The sequence below is a fragment of the Callospermophilus lateralis genome, chromosome 5 (genome assembly GCF_048772815.1).
Source record: "Callospermophilus lateralis isolate mCalLat2 chromosome 5, mCalLat2.hap1, whole genome shotgun sequence".
Taxonomy (NCBI): domain Eukaryota; kingdom Metazoa; phylum Chordata; class Mammalia; order Rodentia; family Sciuridae; genus Callospermophilus; species Callospermophilus lateralis.
The window spans coordinates 142,110,203-142,120,564 of NC_135309.1; positions in this window are offsets into that span (position 1 = coordinate 142,110,203).

Here is a 10,362-nt window from a genome sequence, read left to right on the forward strand (position 1 = left end):
AATATTTTTTAACATTGGCATAGCATTAGGTACTGAAAATTGTAAAAATGAATGACACACACTTTGCCTTCAGGAAGCTTACATTGCAGTAATTAAGATATGTAAAAATGTAATCAGCATAGCAAATACATTAATGGCACTTTCTTTTTTTTTTAGAGAGAGAGAGAGAGAGAGAGAGAGAGAGAGAGAGAGAGAGAGAGAACTTTAATATTTATTTTTTAGTTATCGGCGGATACAACATCTTTTGTCTGTATGTGGTGCTGAGGATCGAACCCGGGCCTCACGCATGCCAGGCGAGCGCGCCACCGCTTGAGCCACATCCCCAGCCCATTTATGGCACTTTCTATATCCAGAAATTAGCTTTACATGTATATGTGTATATTTTTTTCATTCTTCACAATAAATCCTGTGAAACATATCCTATATTATCTCTATTTTACTGATGAGAGAAACTATGTCAGAGGTTATCAACTTGCTTAGGGTCATACAGCTACTAAGTAGCAAAACCCAAACCCAAACCCAAACTCATGTTCTCCGGCTCCATGACACTATATTTCTTGCAAATGGAAAGTTTGAAAATAGTAATGTAAGAATAGAATAGTAACATAAAGGAGACGCGTCTAATCCAGGTTTATTAGAGAAGAGCTGGAGTAACTTTTCCAATAATAACAATAGCCAATGTGTATTACATGTGCTGAACATATGCTAATAACTAGTTCACTTATTTACTACATTCTAAGTGCTTTTACATGTGCAGACACATTTCAACCTCACAACCATCTCATGAGGTCAGTACTGTTGTTATCCCTATTTTTCAAATGAGGAAAATGAGGGGTTTGGAGACTTATCTAAGATTACATGGCTAATTAAGTGGCTTGAGCTTCTGTATAGGCAGTGGAGAGCTTGGCCTTCAACATGAAGTGGAGCCACCAGGCAAGTACCAGGAACATAAGCAAAATGACCCTCTGTGCAATGGTGTGTGTGAAGGCAAAAAGGAGCTTGGGCCACAGAGAGAAGTGCAAATGCTCCCAGCACATGACACACTGATGAGCAAGGCACAGAGCGGGAAGAACTGGGCAAAGGAGGACATGGTATGCTGTGGTTATATTTTACCTATGGACATTAAGAAGCCTTAGAAGGACTTTTAGACAATGGACTATCATTTAACCTCCATTTAGTCTAAAATTCAACCTTTGTTGGTTTGTCTGTCTTCAAGCATCCGGACACTAATGATTGTGGACCAACTTGAAAAAGACAAAGATGGAGACTGTTGAAGTTGTCCAGGAGGTGCATTTCTAAAGTAGGCCAGTGGTAGTTGACTAGAAAGGAAGTAAAACCAGTAATATTGGCACATTCACACCATCCTTTCTCATCATTTACCTGATTGCCCTCCCTACCACACATCTGCAGCCATGCTCTGCTCCTTCACTTCTGTTAAGCTCCATAAGTCAATGGATTTGTGATTGATGACTCCACCTCTACTAGGTTCTCTTCAACCCCTGGGTCTCAGAAACTTTGCACTTAATTGCTCTATTCAGTTCTCTCACTGAAAATCATTAAATACTTTTGACTGAAAATAATGTAACATGAGTAAAAGTTTGAACAATACAAAAATGACTGACATTTCCATGGGTTCTGTGATCCCGGCTGTTTCTTTTTGGTGTACAATGAATCACAGGATGAGCTGGTTGTTTAGAATTTTTGTGTTTAAGGAGTTTTCACTAATTCATTTACTTTTATTAGGAGGCAATAACATCAATAATAGTTAAAACAGTCCCTTATGACTCTGGAGTGACAGATATTATGTTAACCAATGGTTACAATACAATGCAAAAACAAAGCAAACAAAAAATACAAAAATACTGAAAGATTAAGCAAGTTTTATGAACATTGGTCAAAATTGGCATGACTTTCTTTGGGCTATAAGTGAGTAAACAAAAATTATAGTGATTTAACCAAAGAGCAATTTTTCTTTTTTAGTGTCATCAGGAAAAATTGAGAGGGAGGCAGATCAATAAGGAAATACAGAGCTCAGATGCTGTCCAGTTTCTGCTTTGCCCTTCAAGGTAAGAGGCCCCCTCCCCATCAAGGTGACTTGTCTACTTCAGGCATCAGATGTGTCTCCTTGGCTTTCTCATTGACAAGAAGAGGAAACAAAATAAGCATATGTCCTTTTTTTTTTTTTTTATAAGCTGGTCCTCTAGGTCTTTTTGTTTTGTTTTGTTTTGTTTTGTTTGTTTTTTGGACAGATCAAACTCAGGGTCTCACGCATGCTAGGTAAATATTCTACCATTGAGCTCTACCCCTGGTTCTACCCTCTAGACTTTTGATTCTATCTCTATATCATTGTCTGGAATTAGTGTCAAAAGAGTCTGAAAAAGAGATTGCATTTGCCTGGACTATGTTTCAGTTTCATCAAAGTCAGAGTTATTTTGGTAAAGAAGAGAAGAATAGATAGTGAATAAGAAATTAGCAGGGTGTTTTACCATAATAAACATCAGCATTTGAGAGATGAATGGAGGAATAAAAGCTTAAAAAGGTGTGTTAGAGGCATGTTGATGGACAGGACAGTACAGTGTCAAAGAAACATCCAAGTTCCCATAAGAGGTGAACAGAAATACAACCCCTGCCTTTGGCATTTAAGATGTCACTAGTGATGTTTGAATATAAATTATATTATTGAAGAAGAACTGAAAGTATTTAATATATTCAAAAGCATGAACACTAAAAAAAAAAATCTGCATGAACATAACCTGATACAAAGATGTACACAGAGGTGATTGAGACAATTCATCATGGGAGACTGGCAAAAATAACTCCATGGTCTAGCCAGAGGGAGACGGAAGTGCTGCTTCCTGTGTTACTCTATATAAGTTTATAGTCATGGTCACTACATTAGAAGTCTGATATGAAAAATAAAATGGAATGTTTTCCCATTCCTTAAGTAGTATCACCATCTATTGCAATCACAGAAGATTACATATTCTGTCACCGTATTTTCTTCTTTTTGCTTCTGGATTAAATAAGTCAAATTAACAGCTATAATTCCAAGGCACCCAGCCAGCATACCAGATAGATGGCTTTTACAAAGTGTATACTTCCTTTTAACTAGTTCTTATCATTTATGCTAAACAATTATTTGTATTTTTTTTTCATATTCTAAAGAGAAATGCAATGGAGACTTCATAGTTCCTGAGAGCATACTGGACATAAATGAAATTGCTTCTGAGTATTTTAATGTCTCTTTTACTTGAAGATGAACCACATCATAACAAGAAGGAAATTTGAAGAAACATTATATTGATTTTTTAAAAAATTATGCTGCACATAGTGCCCTAATTTCTAACACTCAGAGCATCTGCTCTTATTCAAAGTCCAATTTGTCACCTCAAGCATATTTTGAACCTGGAAATCTTTATAAAGTTTCATGTTAGAGATAAAAGTAAACCTACTTTTCCAAATTTCACCTCAGTACAGAAGCACACCCAAGTTCCCCAATTTTGAGTCTGAAAACATGCTAAATGTAGAGCATTGATTTATTTAGCCTTACATGGTAACTAAAACAGAATCTTTTGTCAATTGTTTCCAGAGATACCTATGTTATATACAGTGAATTGAGTTTAGGCTCCTACTTTAAGTAACCTTTGTATTCAGAAAGCACTTTTTCCCTTTATCAAATTTTAAAACAGTTGTTTTGAAGTCAGTGTATTTATGAGGCAATATTCAACTGAGTTTAGTAATCCCTTGGGTAAAATTAAATCTAGTTATGAGAAAAAAAAAGACTTTGGACAAAAAAAAAACCCTATTAGATTAAAACCTATAGAAATGCATATGACATTCATACACATATTTCTTTTAGGAGATCTGAGAAATAGAGAAATGATAAACATACCTGATGAGGATCACACATTCTAGAGGATTCTAAAGTTTCTCCAGGTGCCTAATTAAGTAGAAATATTAAGAACCATAAACAAAGGGTGAGTTTTAGTACATTGTAGAAAGAATATGCTACCCCTAAGAATGTATGCTAGTGAACCCCTTTTCATTTGAAGGGTTCAGACACTTGAAAGTGAACTTAATATTTCCACGATCCATTGAACCATAATCTGATAATAGGAAATCTATCTCCTTGAACAGTCCCTGAATTCATTTTTGTCTATGTAAATGGTTCAGCTCTATGAAATAGTTTTTAAGTCCACATGAAATGATGAGATTAAGGAGGAACTGGGGGTTACAGGAACATAATGATGGGGTAAATAAGAGAACTATGATTAAGAAGGAAGATATACCCCTTGATGACTGCTCAGACTCACATTATAAAGCAAAAGAAACAAGGTAGAATTCTAAGATTTCAAAATTAAGTGACCACAGGGACGGTGGAGTTTTCATTGAAAGGATATTGGAACAGGGAATGACATTTTGGTAGAAGTCAAAAATAAGTAAATCTACCAGATTATGTCATGAAGAAAGCCCCCATGGAAATGGGTATGAGTTTTGTCACCCCAGTAAGACTACATACTTAAAGTCCTGACTCTTCTTGTAACTTTCATTCTGACCTCTACTACAGCCAAGTTTTTACAGTGTAGAATCCAAGTCACACTTGCTGAATTAATTGTGTTTTGCATCATGAATTGGTTTCTCTCAACATACATCTAGCCAGACTCTCAGTGTGTAAATTGCACCATTGGCATGAGAAAAATGCTGGAAACCTGCATTCATTTTTGCCAGTCACTGGGATACTATTCTGAAAATTACAGCTTCCATAGCTGAAATGAGTTAATATCCTGCCAAATAGAAAGAAATGTGTTTTCTCCATGTTGCCAACAGATTAACTTAAACGCTTGTGGCAAAGACCACTGAGCCCATTCAATCAGGATTATATTTGACCAACGTTGCAATTTCATCAGAGGATATTGTAAACAAGGGCACAAGCAAAATTTTTACTAGATACTGAGATCTGCATAGAAATGAAACTTAGATCATTCAAGATAGAGAAAAAAGTACAGAATGTAAAGCTTGAGCTAAATATATAAAAACAGATGCTTCAAATTTTAGCCATAGAGTTGTCATCATTGTAAATGTGTGACAGATACACTAAATATTACTATATTAATTAAGTCAAATTAAGTTCAAATATGTGCCATAGTAAGTGTACAAGACATCTTTAATGAATGGGCATCATCAATCCATTTGATCTGTGAATCCCTACTGCTGATCATAAAGTTTTCTGCTCATTGAGAGATTTTTTTAAATCTCATAAATACATAAATGCATATATTTACAAATTGTGAAAAGCTTAGTAAGAAGAGCCAACTATGTCTTCACTGGGGAAAAAGAGAGTACATATCAGGTTCTTGTTCTAGACCAACAGGGTATTTTATGTTGGCACATAGCTCAGTGCCAGACACACAATAAAATGGAGTTTGGTCTGAAATGTGAAGAGTAAATAATAATTAACCAGATAAACTTTAGGGCTAAGAGTGGGATCAACCAAAAACCCATCAGGACTAAGAGAACATATGGAAGATATCAAGATTATAAGGAGAGCAGTGCATTTGTAGAACTTTCAGAGCATCAGAGTAGTTGGGAGTGGGTGGGGAAACAAAAGGAAAGATAGTAAAAGATGAAGGAGATCATGCATGGCTTTATAGCTCACCTTTAAGATTTTGATCATTATCTTGAGAACAATGGGAAATGCTTGAATGTTTTTAAGGAGTAAAAACTATTATCAGATTTGCTTCTATAAAAGCATCTCTCTAGATGCAGGGTAGAAAATGTGTGTATTGAAGGATAACTAAGTAGATGTAGTTAGGAAGCTGTTGCAGCAAGAGATGATGGTAGCTGAAACAAGGATGGTGAACTGGGAATAAAGAGAAATGAATGACCTGGAAACTGATAAGTAAAATTGCATTGTAGGGGGAAAAAATGCAGTGTAGAATGTAGCAGATGCTTTTTTTTTTTTTTTTTTTTTTGGCTGTTAATATCAACACAAGCATGGAAATTTCTTTTGAGGAGCTTAGATTCTAATTTGGGAAAAAGTACATTCATAAACAATAACATCATAATAGATATGTTTAAATATAGATAAGAAAATAGCAATATAATGGAGAACAGGAATGGGCCAGCCATTCTTTCAGAAAGAGCACTCAAGGAGAGCTTCGAGAGGTGATGTTTGAAACGAGAAGTGAATAGAGAATAGGATATCTCTCTGTGTAAAGCCTTAGAGACAGGACATTCCATGCAGACGGAAGATGAAGTGCAAAAGTCTTGTAATAGAAAATTTCCTGGTTTATTCAAGAATGGCAAGCAGGCCAGTGTAGCTTGAGTGAAGCACAGAAACAGGTTGAAGGGAATGTGGCCAAAGGTCTAGCATTCACCGGGATAGGAAGAACAGAAGCACTGAGTTAGGGACAGAATCCCCAGGGCTCCTGTGAGCAGTTTCAGACATATTGAGTCTGAGGCTCCTTGGAAACATCAAAAATGAAACTTTTAGGATTGAAACCCTCCATGGCCAACTAGAGGAAAACGAGTCTGCATAGGACAGTTATAGCCCCAAACCTAAAGCTTAAAAAGGAAGCCCACATAGCTGTTTTGGACATGAGTGTTTCAAGGACAGTGGCCAAGAGTGTCATTTGCTACAGAGAAGTGAAACACATAGAAATGGATTTAGAGATAAGGATTTCACTGATGGTCTTAGAACCATTTTTGCTGAAGTAAAGAGAAAACCAGAGTAGAGTGGAATGAGGGGCAAGAAGTGAATGGAAATTGATGAACTGCTGCCACTTGGGCACCAGTCTTCTGAGAGTTTCAGATCTAAGGACAAAGTTGAACAGGGTAGGCGCTAGAAGACAAATCAATTCTAAGAAAGGTGTTTTCAATGGGTTTTGTTTGATTTTCTGTTGTTTTTGAACAAGACAAAATTTAAGCATGTCTGGATACTGAGAAGAAAAAACAAAATATATGACTACAGAAATTAAGGAAAAAGTCTTATTAATTTCAAAATGGACATGTGTTCTCAGTCTTGTTATTAACTGATGAATTGGTAAGTTCTCATAGCGAGTATATACAAAATCTAGGTAAAACAATATTTTTCACAAATTCTTTTTTACTTTCATAATTTACTTTTCTTCACCTTGTCAGGATATTCTAACAAAACAAATGAGAAGTGTTAACATTCAATATATGCTCTGCTTATAAATGTATACATATAAACTATGTACCTTCATATGTATGTATGTTTATATGATCATATTTTTATATATTTGACTTTCTTTGCTGATTAATTTAACACTGTGTGTTCATTTAGTATGGCATTTTATTTAAAGTTGCACTCACTTTGAATTTTTTAATTCCTTTCTGACAATTGGAAATTACAGAGGAAAAACTCTATATGTATTTAAGCCAGAAATTTTCACTAAAAAATATTAAATCTAAAAAAAAATTTAATAGATATAGGTACTACACATTCATAATGGTTTTATGGTTTGTACAACTGTGAACAAATAGGAAAAATCAATGAGAAGGAAAAAATTTTATCCAGTTGGCTCTCAAAATGAAATGTTGTAATCTGAGAAGAGACAATTCAAATACCTTATATATGATATTCAAAATACCTCAATCATTATTTTTTTATACCTTTATTTTATTTATTTATTTTATGTGGTGCTGAATATTGAACCCAGGGCCTTGCATGTGTTAGGTGAGTGCTCTACCACTGAGCCACAATCTCAGTCCCTCAATTATTATTTTTTAAATGTACTTTCTGTACATTATTCCTATATAATAAGTATTTGACTTAATATTAAGTTTTTTTTTGTTTTCTCTCACGCAAGGATAAGATTGAAATTGCAAATTATTTTGAGCATTGGCTTACATAAGGAGTTTAAATTTCATGCTGAAATACAATGAAAATCCTCTAAAATGTTTCACCAGAAAAGAGAAGGCACCTGATACAGGGTAAGGTTGGTTGAACCATTAAAGATTAATGCAAGTCCAATCATTCAAGAAATATTTAATGTATGTTTTCTACATACCAGACAAAATTTTAAAAGGTGAATCATGTAACAAATTCCTGTAACCATTTCTTTGGATCACAGAATTCAAACCAGTCCTTTCCATTCTGACCTCTATCCAGAAAGGAATACTGTAAGTACTTCTCAAGAACATTCTAGAAGACTGTAGGAGTCACCAGAGATAGAACCATCAGGAAGAAACATGATGAACTTGAAAATAAAGAAATTGTAAGGCACTGGAATAAATATCTAAATCAAAGACAGGAAAGAATATGTTTGTAAGGACATTTCTCTAAGATACGTAGGCATATGTACACACACACACACACACACACACACACACAGTGTTATCACCTTGCTTATGATAAATGGATTGATACTGTGGAGTTTTTCTCATGTATTCTCCCCACTGACTGGCAAATGCCAAGTGCTAGATGTACAATAGGATATTTGACCAAAGATACAATAGCAATTGCCAGGAGCGGTGACTTCAGTGGCTCACATTCTTGCAGCTAATGGGTAAAGAAATGTCCTTGAAAAGACCAATCAAGTAATAATACCAATTCCTAGAAGGGGATGAACCCCAAATTCACCCTAGCAAACAATGATTGAGCAGTTCTGCTTACTGTGACTACTACGGGGATGTTTGGCCCCAAGACCAGAGGAAACCCCAGATGGTTTCATGTCTGTTGTCAGAAAGTACAAGCAGAATGTCCCCTTTCAAGTTGAAGAATTTTCCTGAATAGTAACTGAGATAAAATCTAAACTTGAAAGAGCTGTAAAATAATTAGACTTAGAGATGAAGTCTGTACAATTCTTGAACTATGTAGAAATGCAGTTAGGGAGAAACAACATGGACTCTGAAATCTCACACACAAAATAGTCTTCAGTTGATGGGCTGTGCCCTTCCAAGTCTGAACACGGACGTACAAACCAAGACTGATAGAGAGAAGCTATTTACCATCATATGCCACAGTGAAAATTTTAATGGCTTCAAAGTGTTTTATGAATATTTCTGAAGGATTGAACTGCCTGTCACAGTGTTGACATGAAGTCATTCAAATGTTCTTCTGTAGTAATGAATACTGGCAAAAGTTAAGCACAAAACAATGAGCTGACAGCACTGATATTTCTCTGTACACTTTCTGTTAATCATTATTCACCAGTTATATTTGCTTTTCTTGTAACTCACCAGCACCCCCCCAAAAGAAAAATTCAAGCACACTTATAGACAATGATGATTAATGGTAAGTTCAGATGTGTGGAAGGCTGGAGAACAAATGATTAACCACTTCATCATTGCCCTGCTGATTTCCAGAACCATGTCAGTGTGAAGGATGCTCCGAAAACAAACATGCTTACATACCGTCAATTGGTTTCAAGCTAGCTGTGGTCCTTCCAAAGCTGTGGTCTTGATTATTGATTTTTTAAAAGGTAGCAGGCCTAACAAGTGACCTCAGAGGACTCACTTACCGTGAACTACAGCCTAATTCCCAGAGTGACCTGAATCGGGAAAATGTCTAAACTCAGGGTAATCTCTAGGTGACAAGAGTTACTTCTAAAGAGCCTGTGCAAAGTGCCTGACCTCAGACTATGATTCTTGTTTATAATCTAAGTAATGCAGACATGACAGCTTCTGATGTCAATGTGCAAGCAGAAAAAGAAAGCAGAGCTTATTTCAAATCTATGAATCTATGAAGAAAAAAAGACAACAAACTTTAATGTTTATGGAATCCTAACAGTACCACTGCTTTATGAGAAGTCTAATTCTTCTATACCAAATACGCATCTGTCTTTGAAATTATCTCATATATTCAAGATACTTTCACACATGTAACACTTCCATGCTGTTTTCTGTAGTTTGTTTTATATTGATTCCAAAATTCTTAGCCCTTTGCATTGAGGATTAAAACAATCTTTTTAAAACTGCTAGAGGCACCCATTCCAGCCATTTTCATCACAGTCAGTGTTTACCAAAAACTTATGGTTATTCATTCTCTTTAAAATTCTAATCTAGTCTTTAAAACACCCTAAATTTTAAAAATGATGTAATCTTCTTGTTGAAGATCTGACTAGGTATCTATAAAATTACCCCCAAAAATACATAACGCCTAATTTTTCACTTTCTTCTAAGTTTAAAGTTTGTTTTTTTTTTATCTTACAAATATTTCATCTTAACAGGCTGCCATCCTCCTCAAGATTGGAGGACTTTATTGATCTTTACTCAAAATACTTCTGAAATTCTTAGGATTAAGAATGATTGCTCTAGATCGTAGTAGGCCGAGTTAAGCCGTATAAGGTGTAATTTTATTTATGTTTATATTTCTGTTCCTATTGCTGCCTGGGAGCT